This window comes from Myotis yumanensis, unplaced genomic scaffold, assembly GCF_028538775.1.
Source record: "Myotis yumanensis isolate MYYU_CA2020_CCGP unplaced genomic scaffold, mMyoYum1.0.hap1 SCAF_5, whole genome shotgun sequence".
Classification (NCBI taxonomy): Eukaryota; Metazoa; Chordata; class Mammalia; order Chiroptera; family Vespertilionidae; genus Myotis; species Myotis yumanensis.
This window is the reverse complement of record NW_027223756.1, coordinates 41,876,938-41,894,877: the sequence shown is the minus strand read 5'-3', so window position 1 is coordinate 41,894,877 and position 17,940 is coordinate 41,876,938. Positions and strand designations below refer to the sequence as shown.

The window sequence follows — 17,940 nt, the reverse complement described above, 5'->3', positions numbered from 1 at the left end:
GAGATCAAAGCTCAGTTTGGTTTTAGTCTCTCATTTTGAGAGACTAAATTAATTAATAAATTAATGAGAGAAATGAAGAAAAGAGAGCACATTTTAAGTAACATTTATCATTGCTTTTTTTCCCAACAAATTTTTTCAGGTCCTGAACCACAGGCATAGTAATCATTGGCCTGTAATAATTACATTTCATATTGAACTATCTTAGCATCTCTGGGTTTTGTTTTTTTCTTACCTTTGTTTTTTTCATAACTTTTTTCTTATATTTACATATAAGCTTTATTGATTGTGACTATAATTTTTGCACACTGCTACATAAAGCTGATATAATTAGATTTCTTAGCTCATAGCACAGTGCCATCATTGATCCATGCAATTTTTTTTAAAATATCTGAAATTCAAATAACTTCTATTTAAATTGAAAAAAACCAATTATTAAAACTGCACTAATAGTCAAAATCCTTTGTTATAAAAATCCTAAACACTATTTCTAGATAAGGCAGAAGTTCTAGTTTAATAAGACCAGATTTGACTTGAGACTATGCTTTAAATTGTAGAGAATGGAAAATAGGTTATTTACAGAAAACATTATCTACATATGTACTCAGGTACAAATTTGGTGACAAAAGAGACTTTTAAAAGCAGGTGGAAATCTCAGACGCAGTTCTCAAAGAGCTTAGTTTTGTTTTCTTGCATTTTAAAACCACCTTCATCTTTGATCTTGGGAGCCAGATAGTACTTTAAATGTCCTATATCAGCAATTTTATACTCTACAACAATGTGTACAGCTGCAGACATGCTGAGTGTTACTATAGGAGAGAGTGGAGTGGCTTCTGTAAAGAAGTTCAGATATCTCAGTACAAAAGTTAGCTGAACTGGCTCATTCATCTCTATGGCAACAGCTTCCTCTTTATCAACATTTTGTTTGTGACAACTTAATATTTCCATTTCCAAGTTCCCCACTGGCAGAGAATTTCACTCCATGTTTTGCACAGGAAATTACAACAGCATCTCCAATATGACTGAGATCTCAGCATACATGTGCAAATTCACCAGAACGCATCTTTACTACACAGCTGTCCTCCTGTTCTGGAATTCCAAGTTGTTCAGCATTCAAATCCATTAACTTCATTTCATAGTCTGGAACCTTTTGTTGGTTTGGAGCTTCAAATACTAGTGGCAAGATGCCCGCATTATCTTTAGCCCTTAGGGTAATGATGTCTTCGTTGCCCGCACAGTTTAGTATCTTGGACAGGCTGGTGAGGTTCACACCCATTGCCAGGTTGCGGTCAAAGCCCTCAGACCGCAGAGTGAGCTGCACCAAAGAGACGTGGGACGAGTCCATGCTCTGCAGGTTCACGCTGCTCGAGCTGATGTCCCAGCAGGCCTCACTGATGAGGTTTTTAAGCGTCTCAAGCACCTCTTTCAGGATGGAGCCCTGGACCAGGCTCTCTGTGAACATGGTGGCGGAGTCTCAACGAGCGTGACGGAGTAGTAGCCGGCCTAGCCTTCACAGAGCGAGCCGCTACCGCAGCGGTGAGAGCCTGAGACCGAGGGAGATCACAAGAATGCTCTGCTTGCAACCATTGAATACCGCTGGGTCTCTCTTTTTTTTATTTTTTTATGTGTTATCTCTCTATCTCCATTCTCCACTCTTACCGCCTTGGTCACTCTTATAGATAGATATTCTAATGCACTCACTGTTCTTTGATTTTGATATACACTCTTATTAAATGCTTATTGTTGTTTTGTGTACATGTATTTTACAACTACATAAATGATATTCTACTATAGATCTTGTTCTACTTATTACATTCAAAATGTCACTTGAGACTATGTTTAAAATATATCCAGATTAAAAAAAATTTTTCTTTAGCCTCAACTATTCTGATTTTTTCACAAATTAGGACAGATTAGGGTCTATTGTTCTTTATATGTTGTTTAAACCTACAGTTAAATTGTAAAAAAGTTTATAACAGCTTGAAAATGTATCAATCTTCTCTTTTCAGGTGTACTGATTTTGTGTTCATCTTTGTATTTCAAGCCTGTTGTTAAAAAAAAAATAGCTATTCTTTATTCCTAAGAAATCTTCTACTCTTCCAGACCCTTCATTCAACCCTTTCTGACTAAGCAAATATTAAAAAGTGGGTCAAAAGCAGTGTTGCACTTAACACAGGGATCTGACTATTAATATCTGAAACCGATTTTAGGGCTGTACTTCACAAATACTCTACAAATTTGGGTCTGGCATTTTAAGTGAATATTTTTCTAATTATAGAATTAAAGCATCAGCAAGGGTGTGTTTATTCATTCTGACTATTTACCACCCTCTTGACAGCTGACATGGGTAAAGGGAGGTCATTCCCCCTTTGGCTTGTCTTGGTGTGTATTTGCTGGCTTTGATTAGCAGCCCCATTGAGCAATCTGAAATAAATTAGGATCAATGGAATGGAAATCTTAGTGGTTTAAGCAGCACTGTTGTATACATAATGTGTCTGAAACCCTACATTCCTCTCCTGGCTGCATCTCCTTGTTCCTTGTCCTTCCAAGGTTCTGTTGCTTAAGTCCGAAGTACTGGACTCCTTGCAGGAAAACTGGAAGTAAAAGAGAGCTCCAGCTTCGGATACAAGGATCATTTTGTTGACCTGCTGAAAGTTTAGGTCTTGGTGGGTTCACATTGAAACAGATTTGAGCCTTAAGTAAAAAAGGAAATTTTCTTACTATTTTTTTTTTGAGAGAGGAAGGTGTGTGTGAAATAGAGAGACATGGATTTGTTGTTCCACTTATTTGTGCACTCATTGGTTGAATCTTGTATGGGCCCAGACTGGAGATTGAACCTGCAACCTTGACATATTGGGATGCCACTCCGACTACCTGAGCTAGCTGGCCAGGACTATTGCTCATCTTACTCTTAAGTGGTAGAATGTTACTTGCATACGTTTGCATCATCCAGACAAATAGGCAGGTATTAAAGACTTCATTGTGGGTAGCAGATGGACAGGATCAAATGGAAACACTTTTTTTTTGGTTTGTTTGTTTTTTTTTGTCATGTACTTGGCAAAGTTCTACTAAAAATAGGTAGGAAAGGCAGACAGATGAGCTTAGGGTTAGTACTGTTGACATGGATCCATTGTGTGTGCCCTGCATCTCCTCTCCTTCCTTCCCTGGGCAGTTTTTCATCCTTCCACTCCACCCCAGGCCTTGCTGCCTGGCATCGAACTCTGGATGGCCATCAGTGAGGCATAGGTCAAGTTAGAATTGGTCATGGTGAGGGTATTTGTTACAAACATGAGAAGCCATAAACACTGGGATGCTGGCAAACATGAAGCTGATGGAAAGGAGAGGACGGCTGTGTGTTCATTAGTGCTCTTCTTACTCAGAAAGCACGAGACTGTTGTCAAGTTAGGAAATGCACCTCCCGCCTCCTCTCTCGCCAGGAAAAACACAACCTTTGGAGAACAGGGGCATAAGAAACTGCTGGCTAAGATCTTTCTGCGCCTGCTGGCACTCGAAGTCCCCATTGCTGTGGTTAGTCTTGCTGCTCATTCTTGGTCTTAGTGCGCGTGACTTTGGCCTGATTTATCTGTCATTACTCCAGAGCTATGCCACTCAGGAGGATTTGAGTACAAAAACTTTCTCCTGAGATTACTGAGAGGTCTTTTCCTTTTGAACTGAAGCAGAAATAATCTTTGAAGGCTTTTGAATTTAAACAGTACTCCCACTGTATCATAGCAGTCTCGTTTTACCTAAACAACAGCAACTTAGGTCTGGAAGCAATAAGTTTAGGTTGCTTTCAATTGAATTTATATTATTTCACTTTATTTTTTAATAGGTTTCGTGATAGCTATGTGAACCATGGGCTAGTTAGAAATGGGCTCTTTCTCAGGTCAAAATGGAAGACTTTTCCCCCCAGGAAAGTCTACGCAAGAGAATATAAACATTCAAATTCTTAAATAATCAGAATTACCCATTATTAGATTTTTTTAACCCTATAATTTGATAAATAGGTGAAAGGACAATAAATGCCTATTGATGGTGACTTTATACTAAACCCTCATAAACTGTAACCTGATGTCAGGGAAGCTCTGCCTCTATTTCTTTTTCTTTTCTTTTCATTTATTTATTTTTTAAATATTTATTGTTGAGATTATTACAGATGTCCCTCTTTCCCCCCCTCATTGCCCTCCTTCCCCCAGTTCCTGCCCTGCCTCAGGCCTTTGCTACCCTATTGTTTATGTCCATAGGTAATGCATATGTGCACATAAGATTTTTGTTTAATCTCTTCCTGCCCCTCTACTCCCCTTCTCTCTGAGAATCATCAATCTATTCCATTTCCATTCCTCTGATTTTATTTTATTCACCAATTTATTCTGTTCATTAGATTTCTTATCCATTTATTTTGATTTTTAGATTCAATTGCTGATAGGTATGTATTTGTTACCATTTTGTTGTTCATATCTTTTATCTTTTTCTTCTTCTTCCTCTTCTTAAAGAAAACCCTTCAACATTTCATATACTACTGGTTTGGTGGTGATGAACTTTAGCTTTTTCTTGTCTGTGAAGCTCTTTATATGACCTTTAATTCTAAATGATAGCTTTGCTAGGTAGAGTAATCTTGGTTGTAGGTTCTTGCTATTCATCACTTTGAATATTTCTTGCCACTCCCTTCTGGCCTGCACAGTTTTTGTTGAGAAATCAGCTGACAGTTGTATAGGCATTCCCTTGTAGGTAACTAACCGCTTTTCTCTTACTGTCTTTAAGATTCTCTCTTTGTCTTTAGCCCTTTGCATTTTAATTATGATGTGTGTTGGTGTGGTCCTCTTTGGGCTCCTCTTGTTTGAGACTCTCTATGCTTCCTGAACTTGTAAATCTATTTCTTTCACTAGGTAGGGGAAGTTTTCTGTCATTATTTATTCAAAAAGGTTTTCAATATCTTGCTCTCTTCTTCTGGCACCCCCATGATGCAAATGGTTGGTACGCTTGACATTGTCCCAGAGGCTCCTTACACTATCTTCATATTTTTGGATTCTTTTTGCTCTTCTAGTTGGGTGTTTTTTGCTTCTTCATATTTCAAATCATTGATTTGATTCTTAGAACCCTCTACTCTACTGTTGAATCCCTGTATATCATGCTTCATTTCTGACTGGTCCTTTTCCATGTGTTTGGCATTCTCACTAAGATCCTTGAAAGTCTCACTAAGTCCCTTGGAGGTTTCTAGAAGATTCTTGAGTAACCTTATAACTGTGGTTTTTACCTCTATATCCAGTAGTTTGCTTTCTTCCATTTCTTTCATTTATGACATGTTTCTTTGACTCGGCATTTTGACTGCTTCCCTGTGTTTGTTTCTGTGTATTGGGTAGAGCTACTATATCTCCTTGAGTTGGTAGAGAGGCTTTGTGTAGGTGTCCTAGTGGCTCAGCCTCCCCAGTCACCTGAGCACAGTCTTGTTGTAGTTAAGACTTGATTGCTGTTGGTGTCACTGGGTGAAATTGACATCTAGGTCAATTGGTTGTGAGGACCAGCTGTGACTACAGTGGGAGAGCTGCTATGCAGGAGACACCACTATGAGGCAGGACTTGCTTTGGTGCTCACTAAGTCTGCCCCTTGAGTATATCACTTATGGATGTGAAGAGTTGTAATCTGGAATGGTCTGACACTGACCACTGGGTACACAGGCTCTTGGGTCTCCAGGGAGGTGCAAAGTCAGCCACTGCCTGGGGCCACCCAGCAGGAGCTACAGAGAGATCTTCAGATTCCTCCTCTTTGTATTGGGTTTGGAAGTGCCCAGATGAGGCCCAGCTATGAAGCAAGGCAGGCTAGTGCTGGTTCTGGTGCCAGGTCTTGGGCCTTTTATTGATAGGTTTGGGGCTCCTTGTCCCAGCTGCAGCTTATTTGAGAGAATTTAGCTTTAGCAGTGACAGGCCATTCATATGCAAAAGCCGCTACAGGCAGTTTGGGTGGGGCTGTAATATAGATGAGGTAGCATCTTAGGGAATCACCAAGGTGGAGCAAACAGAAATGGCTGCCAGTCAGCCCTGTGACCAGGGAGGTCTCAGCACAGGACAATGATCCCTGTGAGTACCTCCGTCTGGGAGAAAGCAGCCCCCAAGTTCCTGCCCCAATGCCAGACAAATGTGTCCCCCAGAGCCTCGCCCTGGTGCTGGAACTCAGAGGAAGCGGGACTTTGTAAGTTCAGTTCGTGGTGCTGGCCTTTTAAGAGGAACAGCTGGGTCTCCAGCAGCCTCTGTGTCACTGAGCCCCAGTCTGCACTGGTTTTCACAGCCTATAGTTATGGGGACTTCTTTTCCCAGCTCTGGTACCATGAGCTGGGTTTCTGGGGTGGGGCTGGGACTCCTTGCTCCTCAAGGGTGGCCTCCACAGAGAAGATCTCTCTCCTGATTAAAAGAGCAGCACAGGTGGGTGCCGGACCAGCCCGTTCTGCACTTCCTCACCTCCTACCAGTCTCAGTGTGCTTTCTTCCTTACTTCTCTAGTTGTAGGACTTCCATTCAGCCAGCTTTCCAGTGGTTCTGGATGATGGTTGTTCTGTATTTTAGTTGTAATTTTGATGTGGTTGTGGGAGGCGGCAAATACAGGCATTTACCTATGTTGTCATCTTGGTTCCCTACCTGCCTCTATTTCTTAATAACACCAAAGTAACTGATCCCCAAAGTATGACCTTAGGGACCGCAAGTATCTGATCATCAAATAGAGATGGAATTGTATTTCCTGTGCTGCAGTTAATAAATCAGGAAAATAGACAAATGCCTTTATAAACATTTTTGATCCTGAGGGTTGAAATAGAAAGGATTTTTCTATGTAATTGTGACTTGACCAGAAAAACCCAATGACCTAGAACATCTCCTTCCTTGAGAATTCCAATCAATTGTGGTTTTGAAGTATTTACATGGGGATCATGTTGCATGCACCATGTGGGATCAGACTGAACGGGGTCATGGCCTCATACGTCAGGGAACCTAAGTCTAAAGCTCAGTTTTCCAAAGGTGAGTAAGATTAGACTTCTGCCTTTGGAATCAGACCCATATGTATAGTAACACCACCAGGATTCAGCTGTCCTTCCCCGCCTCCCAGCCCCAACCCAGCATGGGGGAAATACCAAACCTAGCTCCAATTTAGGCTCTTTTGGCCTCCTTTCTCCAGGACTCTACATTTTCTCTCACTAGATTACTTTCTATAGAGATATTAAACCCCCGACGAAGACTGTATTAGAAACCCATTACAGGATAATGTCCCAAGAAAATTATTCTTTTGAAGTTTGATTTGAAACTTATGCTCCTCATTGATACAGGCAGCAGGAGCATGGGAGACCCATCTCTGAAAAGGGCTTGTTATGAGTTGGGGAAGCAGCTTGAATCCTCAGCATCAATGTATAGACTTAAAAGCAAAGCCAGACAAGAAATGAGATCAAGCCTAGAATTTGGTATCTGTTAGTAATTTCAGAGCCACATGTCTGTGGAGTGACAGCATGCTCGTTCTCTAGCAGTTGTTTTTTTTTGAAAGACTGATCAGTGTAGAGTTGAAACAGGATTTTAACTTTTGATTCTTATTCTCATTTCAAGATTTTTCTTTTCCCCTAAATTTATCCATGCAGATACCCCTGTGATATACTTGAGCCAGAGCACAACTAGCTATTTCACATATCATCAGATTCTTTCCTCAGCATGAAGAAACAGCAGAATAGGAGCAAATTCCTTTAGGGACAGAGCATGCTTTGTAGTTTTCTATTTTAAACGCAAATCATCCAGGCAGAACTTGGTTGTCAGTAAAGCTGTTTGTTTTCATTGGCAATCAGCATGTTTAGTCTGAGAGTCAGGGACTTGGGGCTCAGAGGTAAGGCCTGAAGGTGCATTGTCTAAGCTGAGAGAGAGCAAAGGCGGCGATGGTCTGGTCTCTTTCACAGGACCATCTGATGCTTACCTACTCAACTGGACTTGGTTACGAGTGTGAAATGTGCACGTGTTTTTTCTTGTGTCACAGGCAGAGCTTGGGGTTGAGGTGGTGAGAGGGGATACACAGCAGCTCTTGGTTTGGAAGCTGCACTAGAGCTTTTCCAGAGTGGAGAATGGAGTGGATCCACACATCTCCCCAGAACCCCTCATGCCTTCTCTTCCCATGTTCTCCATCTCCTTCCTTCCACATTTCACTCTCTTCAACAAATATTTGTTCAACCTATGAAACTCAACAGAGGGCTTAAAGTGTTCCCACTGAATCCCAATCCCAATCTGTTAAGCCTCAGTTTTCTTAACACTAAAATGCAGATAAAAATATTGTCCATTGCAGTGGTTATAGTGAGGATTAAATGGCATGATCCTAATTCAGCATTTGGTGCCTGGTAGATGGGAAATGCTTAATAGTTATGGTACCTATTTATTTATGATTAAAATTTTTATGATGAAATATATATATATTTATCAATATATTGCATAATTAACTAAAGTTATTGTTATCAGTCTGAAGTATGGTTTTCCATAGAAGTGATTTTTAAATTGGGCACAGGAGGAAGAGGAATAAGAATTTAGGTGAAACTTCTTTTGACGGGAGTTTTCCCTGGGAAATCTTTCAATGATGAGGAATGTTAGTGAGGGAAGGTGGGGCACCAGTGCAGTTGTCCTCTGTAAACCAGGGTTGATAAGAGATACTGCAGTGGGACTGAGCACTCTAATAGTAGTGAAGGTGATTGGATTCCAGAATGGCAAAGCCAGGTGCTGACATTTAACTGTCAGAGGCAAGGTGGACATAACTACCTTGATGGGCCAGTTGGCAACAAGGCGAGGGTGGCAACCAGGGGACCTTGACCCTTAGGGATCTGTGGAAATAGCTAGTATGCCATTCTGTTCCCAGGAGTGAGGTAGATGGACAGCCAGCAAGGGCACTGCTAACCTGTATAATAAAAGAAACAGACAAACAGGCAGATTGACGAACTATGGGGTAGCACAGGAATAATGTTAACTACTGCAATAGGAAAAATTCAGTCCTTCACCCAGGTTCTCAACTTGACCCAGATTTTAGACCCAGAGCCTTTTGGATGAAGGGTGTTAACCTGCACATCAACACACTCTAAATTAGTGTCTCTCTCTGTCTTACTGACTTCCTGGGGTCAGTTACATAACTCAACTATATAACTTGTACTCAAATCCTTGTTTCTTTTTTTTTTTTAATTAAATCTTTATTGTTCAGATTATTACATTAGTTACTCTTTTTTCCCACCATAACTCCCCTCCACCCAGTTCCAACCCCACCCTCTGCCCTCACTCCCCACCCACTGTCCTCATCCATAGGTGCACGATTGTTGTCTAATCTCTTCACTCACCCCCACACCCCTTTCTCCCCCCCCCCCAAGAATAGTCAGTCCATTCCCTTTCTATGTCCCTGATTCTATTACAATCACCAGTTCATCAGATTATTTATTCACTTGATTTTTAGATTCACTTGTTGATAGATGTGTATTTGTTGTTCATAATTTGTATCTTTACCTTTTTCTTCTTCTTCCTCTTCTTACAGGATACCTTTCAGCATTTCATATAATACTGGTTTGGTGGTGATGAACTCCTTTAGCTTTTTCTTATCTGTGAAGCTCTTTATCTGGCCTTCACTTCTGAATGATAGCTTTGCTGGATAAAGTAGTCTTGGTTGTAGGTTCTTGGTATTCATCACTTTGAATATTTCTTGCCATTCCCTTCTGGCCTGCAAAGTTTCTGTTGAGAAATCAGCTGACAGTCGTATGGGTACTCCCTTGTAGGTAACTGATTTTCTTTCTCTTGCTGCTTTTAGGATTCTCTCTTTGTCTTTTGCTCTTGGCATTTTAATTATGATGTGTCTTGGTGTGGTCCTCTTTGGATTCCTTTTGTTTGGGGTTCCCTGCGCTTCCTGGACTTGGAAGTCTATTCCTTTCACCAGGTAGGGGAAGTTTTCTGTCATTATTTCTTCAAATAGGTTTTCAATATCTTGCTCTCTCTCATCTTCTGGCACCCCTATAATTCGGATGTTGGTGCGCTTGAAGCTGTCCCAGAGGCTCCTTACACTATCTTCATATTTTCGGATTCTTTTTTCATTTTGCTTTTCCGGTTGGGTGTTTTTTGCTTCTTCATATTTCAAATCTTTGACTTGATCCTTGCGACCCTCTGGTCTGCTGTTGGGAGTCTGTATAATATTCTTTATTTCAGTCAGTGTATGCTTAATTTCTAGTTGGTCCTTTATCACAACATCGAGGGTCTCATTAGATTTCTTGAGGATCTCACTACATTTATCGGCGGTCTTACCAGTCTTTTCGAGGGCTTCTAAACAGTTCTTTAAAGACCTTAAAAGTGTGGTTTTGAACTCTATATCCAACAGTTTGCTTTCCTCCAATTCTGTCGTTTGTGTCCTGTTTCTTTGTCTCGGCATTTTTTTATGCTTCGCTGTGTGGATAGAGTGCCTTTCTGTGCTAAGTGTCCCAATTACCTAAGGTAGACACTCTTGGTGCACCCCCTTGTGGGCTTTGTGCACAGTCTTGTTGTGGTTAAGCCTTGATTGTTGTAGTTATCACTGTGAGGAATTGACCTCCAGGTCAATTGGCTGTGAGAATCAGCTGTGTCTGCGGTGGGAGAACTTCTGTGCTGGAGACACCCCTCTGGGGATAGACTTGCTTCGATGGGGCTTTGGTGCTCACTGAGTCTGCCTCCTGAGTGTGTCTTTTATGGTTCCACGGAGCTTAAAGCTGGATGGTCCTCAAATCCTTGTTTCAATGGTGCTTCTATGAACCAGCCACCTTAAGAAAATGTACCTTCATTTTGGGCGTGTGTGTGTGTGTGTGTGTGTGTGTGTGTCTGCACCGGTGAATGTGTGTGATTATTTGTATTGTAGGACTGGTGTGAGTTTATGTATCCATGTGTCCTGGGTAATGCTGGTCATCCTATAATGTTGACATTAATAGTTATTATGCACTTACCAAAATTTTCCTACCTCAAGGGTTGCAAACTCAAACGCACTCAGGGAACAGCGAGGTAAGAAAAATGAAGCGGGAGTCAGTGGGAAGTAGTGGGATCTCAGATGAGCCAAAGGGTGCATGTCAGTTGATAGCAATCCTTCTGATTCTGCTTTCCTAGACAAATGAGAAGCATGATTTTAATGTAAATCATGATTTTTAAATGTCAGCAACTAATTCCAAATTACAAAAATCTTTCTGTTGGTCTTCTATTCCTGGGAACCAGCCATTTGCATCCTCTGATGTCATCTAGTTAGACTTTGGGCAGATCCTCTGATACTGTATTTTGGATAGAGTCAGCTTTTTCTGTAGTTTTATTTTTATATTATAGCTTAATTTAGAAGTTTTAATTTAATGCAGAAAACAAAATTCATCATCTTATTTTGTTTAATTCAGGGTGTCACAGCAAGGAAGCCAAATTTAGTAGAAACCGTCATGTAGAAACCCACGGAAGAGTTCACTGTGCATTCTTAGTCTATAGGATGTACAGCTGAGAGAACAGATTGACTCATTGCTACCAGTACCCTTGGAATATAGTTTAAGAAAGAGTTGATTTAACCTCAGCTACCAATATGAGCTATTGTTATACTATATAATATGTATAAAATTAGGCATTAAAATATAGACTTACTGATGACAGACTGCCTAAATCCAAGGGGTTAATACAGAGCAGGTTCTTTATTCTGTTTCTCCACTTTTAATTGTGGGTAGAGCTTTAACCCATTTTCTCCCCTACTATGAACTAGGGCAGTGGTTGGCAAACTCATTAGTCAACAGAGCCAAATATCAACAATACAACGATTGAAATTTCTTTTGAGAGCCAAATTTTTTAAACTTAAACTATATAGGTAGGTACATTGTTATTAACTTTATTAGGATACTCCTAAGGCTTAAGAAGAGCCACACTCAAGGGGCCAAAGAGCCACATGTGGCTCGCGAGCCACAGTTTGCCGACCATGGAACTAGGGCATATACCAGAAACTTCTGATTTATAATTTTATGATTTTTTAAAAAATATATTTTATTGATTTTTTTACAGAGAGGAAGGGAGAGAGAGAGAGAGTTAGAAACATCGATGAGAGAGAAACATCGATCAGCTGCCTCCTGCACATCTCCCACTGGGGATGTGCCCGCAACCAAGGCACATGCCCTTGACCGGAATCGAACCTGGGACCCTTCAGTCCGCAGGCCGACGCTCTATCCACTGAGCCAAACCGGTTTTGGCTATGATTTTTTTTTAATAAATGAAAATATATTTGATCAAAGATCCAGGAATGGCAGGCAACAATAAACTTTAAAACTAAAAATTGTTGCAGTCACTGAGTAATGCCAGGTATCTCTCATAGGATGGACCTACATTCTTCTGCCTGGTCCTCTCTGTATAGGGCTTTCCAATAGAATAATAATGCAAGCCACATGTATAACTTTAAATTTTCTAGTAGTTACATTAAAAATACTAAAAATAAATAGATGAAATTAGTTTTAACAATGTTTTATTTAACTCAATATATCAAAAATATCACTTCAACTTACAACAAACATAAAAATTATTGATGATATTGTTTGAATTCTTTTCTCATTCTAAGTATTTGAAATGTGGGGTGTATTTTACACTTAAAGCATGTCTCAGTTTGGACTAGCCTTATGTCACATGCCTGATAAACACAGGCTGCCTGAGACTATGATATTGATCAGCTACATTTTGTTCTCTATATAGTCAGTCACATTTATCCCGTAGGTTGTAAAAATTTATTTTATTTTTGCACCAAGGGCATTGCCACTTGGTGTTTTATGTTAAATAATAATATGTGCCACTCAGTGAAAGTATATCTTAAATGAATATTGTGAAGTCTTAATTAACAAATACTTTGTTTTTGAGACTATAAGCAAGTGGGTAGGTGGGGGATGACAATGCTCTAAATTTTTGCCAAGAGTGAGAGAACCATGATAATGTTAGAAAAAGGTAAAACAGCATTTTCATAGATTGTGTTCTAAGTAGGTCCTCCTGGTTTAATTTTTTCATAAGGTCTTTGGTTCCTATCCTATGAATTCTCCAATCAGGTTTTTTAGGAGCATAAACACTATAGTTTGAGAGGGAGTGCTTTAGCTAAGGAATTTCACTGGTACATAGTAGGTGGTCAATAAAATGTTATTGAAAGGAATAAAATTGACTTAGATTAATGATTCTGGGTATTAGTTATCTATCCTTGTGGCACTGAATCCTTGGGGATTAAAACAAGTTCTGTTTTCTAATGATACTGTCTCTTTAGTGATTGAGTTATAATGGGTATAAAGCAAAAGGAGGGGCCCTAGCTCGTTTGGTTCAGTGGACAGAGCAACAGCCTGGGGACTGAAGTGTCCCGGGTTTGATTCCGGTCAAGAACACATGCCCAGGTTGCGGGCTCAATCCCCAGTAGGGGGTGTGTAGGAGGCAGCCAATCAGTGATTCCTTTTCATCATTGATGTTTCTATCTCTCTCTCTCCCTTCCTCTCTGAAATCAATTGTGTGTGTGTGTGTGTGTGTGTGTGTGTGTGTATATATATATATATATATATATATATATATATATATATAATGTAAAAAGGATAATATGCTAATTAGACTGGACATCATCTGGACATCCTTCCTGATGAAGCTGGGGCCAGAGGGAAGCCAACCTGATCCCAGGTGCCTGCAGGCAGCCAGAGGAGAGAAGCCCAGGTCCCGGGTGCTGGAGGGAAGCTGGTGCTGACAGCTGGGGGACGGAAGGCCTACTCTTGCACGAATTTTCATGCATTGGGCCTGTAATATATATATATATATATATATATATATATATAGAGAGAGAGAGAGAGAGAGAGAGAGAGAGAGAGAGAGGGTTTTATGTCTAATGATTTGACACCATTAATTTTAGAAGGAATAGTTGAGGATTCTTGGGAAAGTTAGGTAGTTTTGATGACTGCTCATTGCCACCTTCTAGCTCAAGGATTGTTGGTATACTAGTAATGTTTGCATTTTAGTATTGCCCACATTTCATTTTATTATTTCTCTGGAGCTCTTTGCAAGCAGAGGAGAGCTTACTTCTTCAGCCAGTCCTAGTGTTTCGATGTTAGATTGATGGTTTTTGAATGAATGAACAAATAATTATTTTGCTCCTTATCAGTTTTAATCCTTAGGTGTTTTTTTCTTTTCTTTCACTGTTATCTGGGATGACAACAGAGGTTACATCTGAATCCGACTCATGGCAATTTTATAATGTTAGCTCATTACTGTTGACTTTTAACAATAGAGTAAATTTCTAGATCCATGCCTTTCATGTTCATAGAAATATCTTTTATTTCGATTTTATTTTTTCTCTCTCAATTGAACTTTTGCTCTATTTATATATCACTCTAGATTCCTAGCAAATCCCTTTTATTCTCCTTAATTAAAACATCATGATGAAGCATAATGGTCTAATATATGTGTATATAAAACTCTAGCCTGGTCCGCAGATAAGATTTCAGTTTAATTTCACTTACTTTGAATTCCTCATGTTTAAAATTAAAATTAAAATCCAATATAGCTCATATGTAACAAAGAAGAAAAATAATCCAACTTAATGGTCTCAAAACATTCACATCTAATTCAGAATAGTTAAAGCCTATTAAATTCTAAAGATCTGACAGGCTTCTTAAATTTTTTCTCTTTCTCAGATTGTATCACCTAATGTGTTTTGTGTGAAGAAAGTAAGTGACACCTGGAATCTACCTTTCACACAGGACTCAAGGATTTTATTTATTTTTATTACTCACAGGGCAAGTATAATATGCATGGCCATATGTCTAGTATTTTGTTGCTACTTCGGTTGCTGAAGGAGATGACCGCCACCTTTGAAATACTTTCTGGGAAGGTTTCAGGCTTGATAATAAAAAACCCAGATGTTTAGGAAATAGTATTGTAGTCTGAGGGATGTGGAGAAAGCAGAGATAAACCTAAACAAGAAATAAATTGTTGTGGCCTAAGTGTCTGGTAGTGTTGATAACTGTTAATAACCTGGTTATTATTAATAGGAAAAGAGTAAAGAGAAGACGAGATAATATAGGCATGCCATTTATACAGCTTTGCCATAAAGCTACAGTTTGATACTCTCCAAGTCTGTTCCCCACAGATTGATGGGGAAAAGGACTGCATAAAGGCAGTTTAGACACATGCCCAGTAAAATCTGGGGGATGTAGGAAGATACTTACTGGCAAGTCACACCCGAGAGCAAGTCAGTGGCTAGAATAGGGCACAAAACATGAGATACTTAACTCAGGAACAAAGAAAGTTCTCTCCCTTGGCGCTTGCTCTCTTGCACTTTTGGCCCTTTTGCTCTCGTGGGACTCCTGTTGCAGGGGACACACAGTGGACTGGTGACTAAATCTGCCCTAATGCTACATTGGACTCAGCTTCACCACGGAACGAAAATTCTGGACATTGTCTCTGCTTTTAGCTCTGTTGGAGCCCCAGCTACATATTTTCCAGAGCTGGTTTAAAGACAATGGGACTTTACAAACCAAGAAATATAATTCCATGCAAATAAAAATCATTCATTCTCTGGTGCGAGTCTTAGAATATTCCTTTTCTGAAGATATGGCAAGAACCCCACTCCCACTAGTGACAGAGGAATTTACCCACCCACTCCTCCGGCAACAGTGTGACCAACTCTCAATTATCCATGGTATTGAGAGGTACGTAGATAATTGACATCTACTCATAATCCAGAAGCCTCGGTTTAATGAGCAATTTCCATATGCTCTTCAATGAGAACTACTAACAAGGAGCAGAACAGGCTGTGTTTCGGCAGATTTTATTTCTCCTGCTCAGCTTTGGGTGGGGTTGCTAATGAGCAATGTGTTGTCTATAAGGCTGGGAGCCGGAGGGGAAATCAGGAGAAATCAGTGGCTAGTAGAGTCCACAATTGGATAATCAGCCTCAGAATAATATAACCATGTGTCCACGAGGAAGAGAGAAACAAATAAGCTCTCTTGTGATCCTTGATGGTTAAAAAAATCTGCCCTCTCCTCAGGATCTTCTCATTATAGAAACATGTATTCTATGTATCCCAGTGGGTTGGAAACCAGAAATAGATCCTATGTAGTATCCTGGTTAATTTGAAGAGCCACTTACTCTTGGAGTTAGCAGCACTCGGGTTCTGCACCTTCCGTGTTCACAGCCCACATCATGGCTGGTTTGGTTTGGTTTTGAGACCCCACCATCACCACAATGAGAGTAAGTGATGCAATTTACTGTGAAGGGATTCCCTATTGGGAAGCAACTGGCGCCGGAAAGGCTTTCCTGTGCGTGGATAAAGGCAGTTAAACATTGTTTTTGCCTCAAAACAGGGTGAAATTCCAAAATACCACAGAGAGAGAAAGCCATGTTTTGCATTTAAGGGTAAGGGCAGTACTGCATAATCTGTGTACATTCAAATAAACATTTTCCACATTCGAACAACTGCTCCATAATTAAATGTAAATGCCCCATTCCCGCATAATAAGCCATGCCCGAACACACCAACAATATCCCCATGGAGCCCTCCGACATACCCTCCTTTCCTCCATCTTAAACTGGATGAGGAACTATAAAAACATTCCTGAAGCAGTCATGCAATTATCTCAGGTCTTTGGCCTCCAGCCTGATAGAAGCGAGACCATGTCTAAATGAACTCAGACTCCAAGCAAGTAAGAGACATAGGCATTCAGGGCACGGAAGAGTAAACTCTGAATATTGAACTGCTTCACAGCCATTCAATGTAAAATCAATGCACTGGGGACTTGCGCTGAAGAATTACCAAAAGCTTGAATATAAAGAGCTACTTTTTTAGGTTTATAAGTAAAACCACACGCGCATTGAAAAAACACACAACAACCTCTATATTTCCACAAAAGGCTGACTTTCTTGTTAAAACACAAACCATGAAGTGAACTCTGTTTATGAAACATATTTTATTTTTGTGAAATTTTAATAAAATTCAAACTATCTTTAATAGAAATACTTTATTAATCCATATGTTTCTGTTCCATTGACTGTTCCTTGAAAATATAATAACTTATAATTAGAATAATGGATAATATATTTATGACCAAATTAAACCTGGAAGTAATTTTTTTCAAAGATCCTGCCCCCCCTCCCCCCAAAGAATCAGTCATATAACAAAACTTTTAAAAATGGCACGTTTCACATTATAGTTGGTTCTTGAAAAAGTGAAGCAGAAATAGACAAAATAGACAAGTTTTGAAGGGCATATTTTATCTATTTGACTACTCTGTGGTCTACTGCATCATAGACGGTGTAGAGATTTATGTGAAGTGAGGAACTACAGAGGATGGAAGTAGGGGAAGTATAGCTCCTTTAAGAAACTTAATTGTGAAGTTTTCTTTTGTTTCTTTTGTTTTTTTTAAATTTTGGGAAGTAGCTGGCATTAAAGGATAGGTTGAGTAGAGTGGAAATGAAGATTGTGTAAGGATCACTAAGGGAATATGGCAGGACATGAGATTCAAGGCCAAGGTGGGCAAGAAAAGCAATACTGAGTGAGCAAATGATGCTGTAGGACCATGCAATCTCTGGAGAAGGAGGCGTTTGAAGATCCTGATGAGGTAGACACATCATCTGAGAAATGAGCAGGGCAGAAGTTCGGTAAGGGCATTAGGATGGTGGTAAAAGTTTAGCGCACATTACAGAAATGGGAAAGTGACCTACTTAGAGAAAGAGACAAAATTTTATAACATCAACTCAGGGTCTCTCTAAAACCTCGCCTGGAGGTAGACAGTTGGATTGATCTATGACAAGGGCCCTCTCAGGTAATTGTGGCAGGAGGACAAACTTGGTAGAACATGAGGATGCTAATAATAAAGATTGGAAGAGAGCTAAATGGGGAAGACAAAGGAAGGATTCAGGGGACTGAGATCTCCGTGAAGTTCAAGTGGGTTTAGTGGGAGTGAAACGGCAATAGGATG

At 39.9% G+C, this 17,940-nt stretch overlaps 1 pseudogene; it reads right to left on the bottom strand.

Annotated features, from left to right (window-relative positions):
• Positions 1 to 651: 651 nt before the first annotated feature.
• Positions 652 to 1,459, bottom strand: LOC139011346 (proliferating cell nuclear antigen pseudogene; annotated as a pseudogene).
• Between the last annotated feature and the right edge of the window lie 16,481 nt (positions 1,460 to 17,940).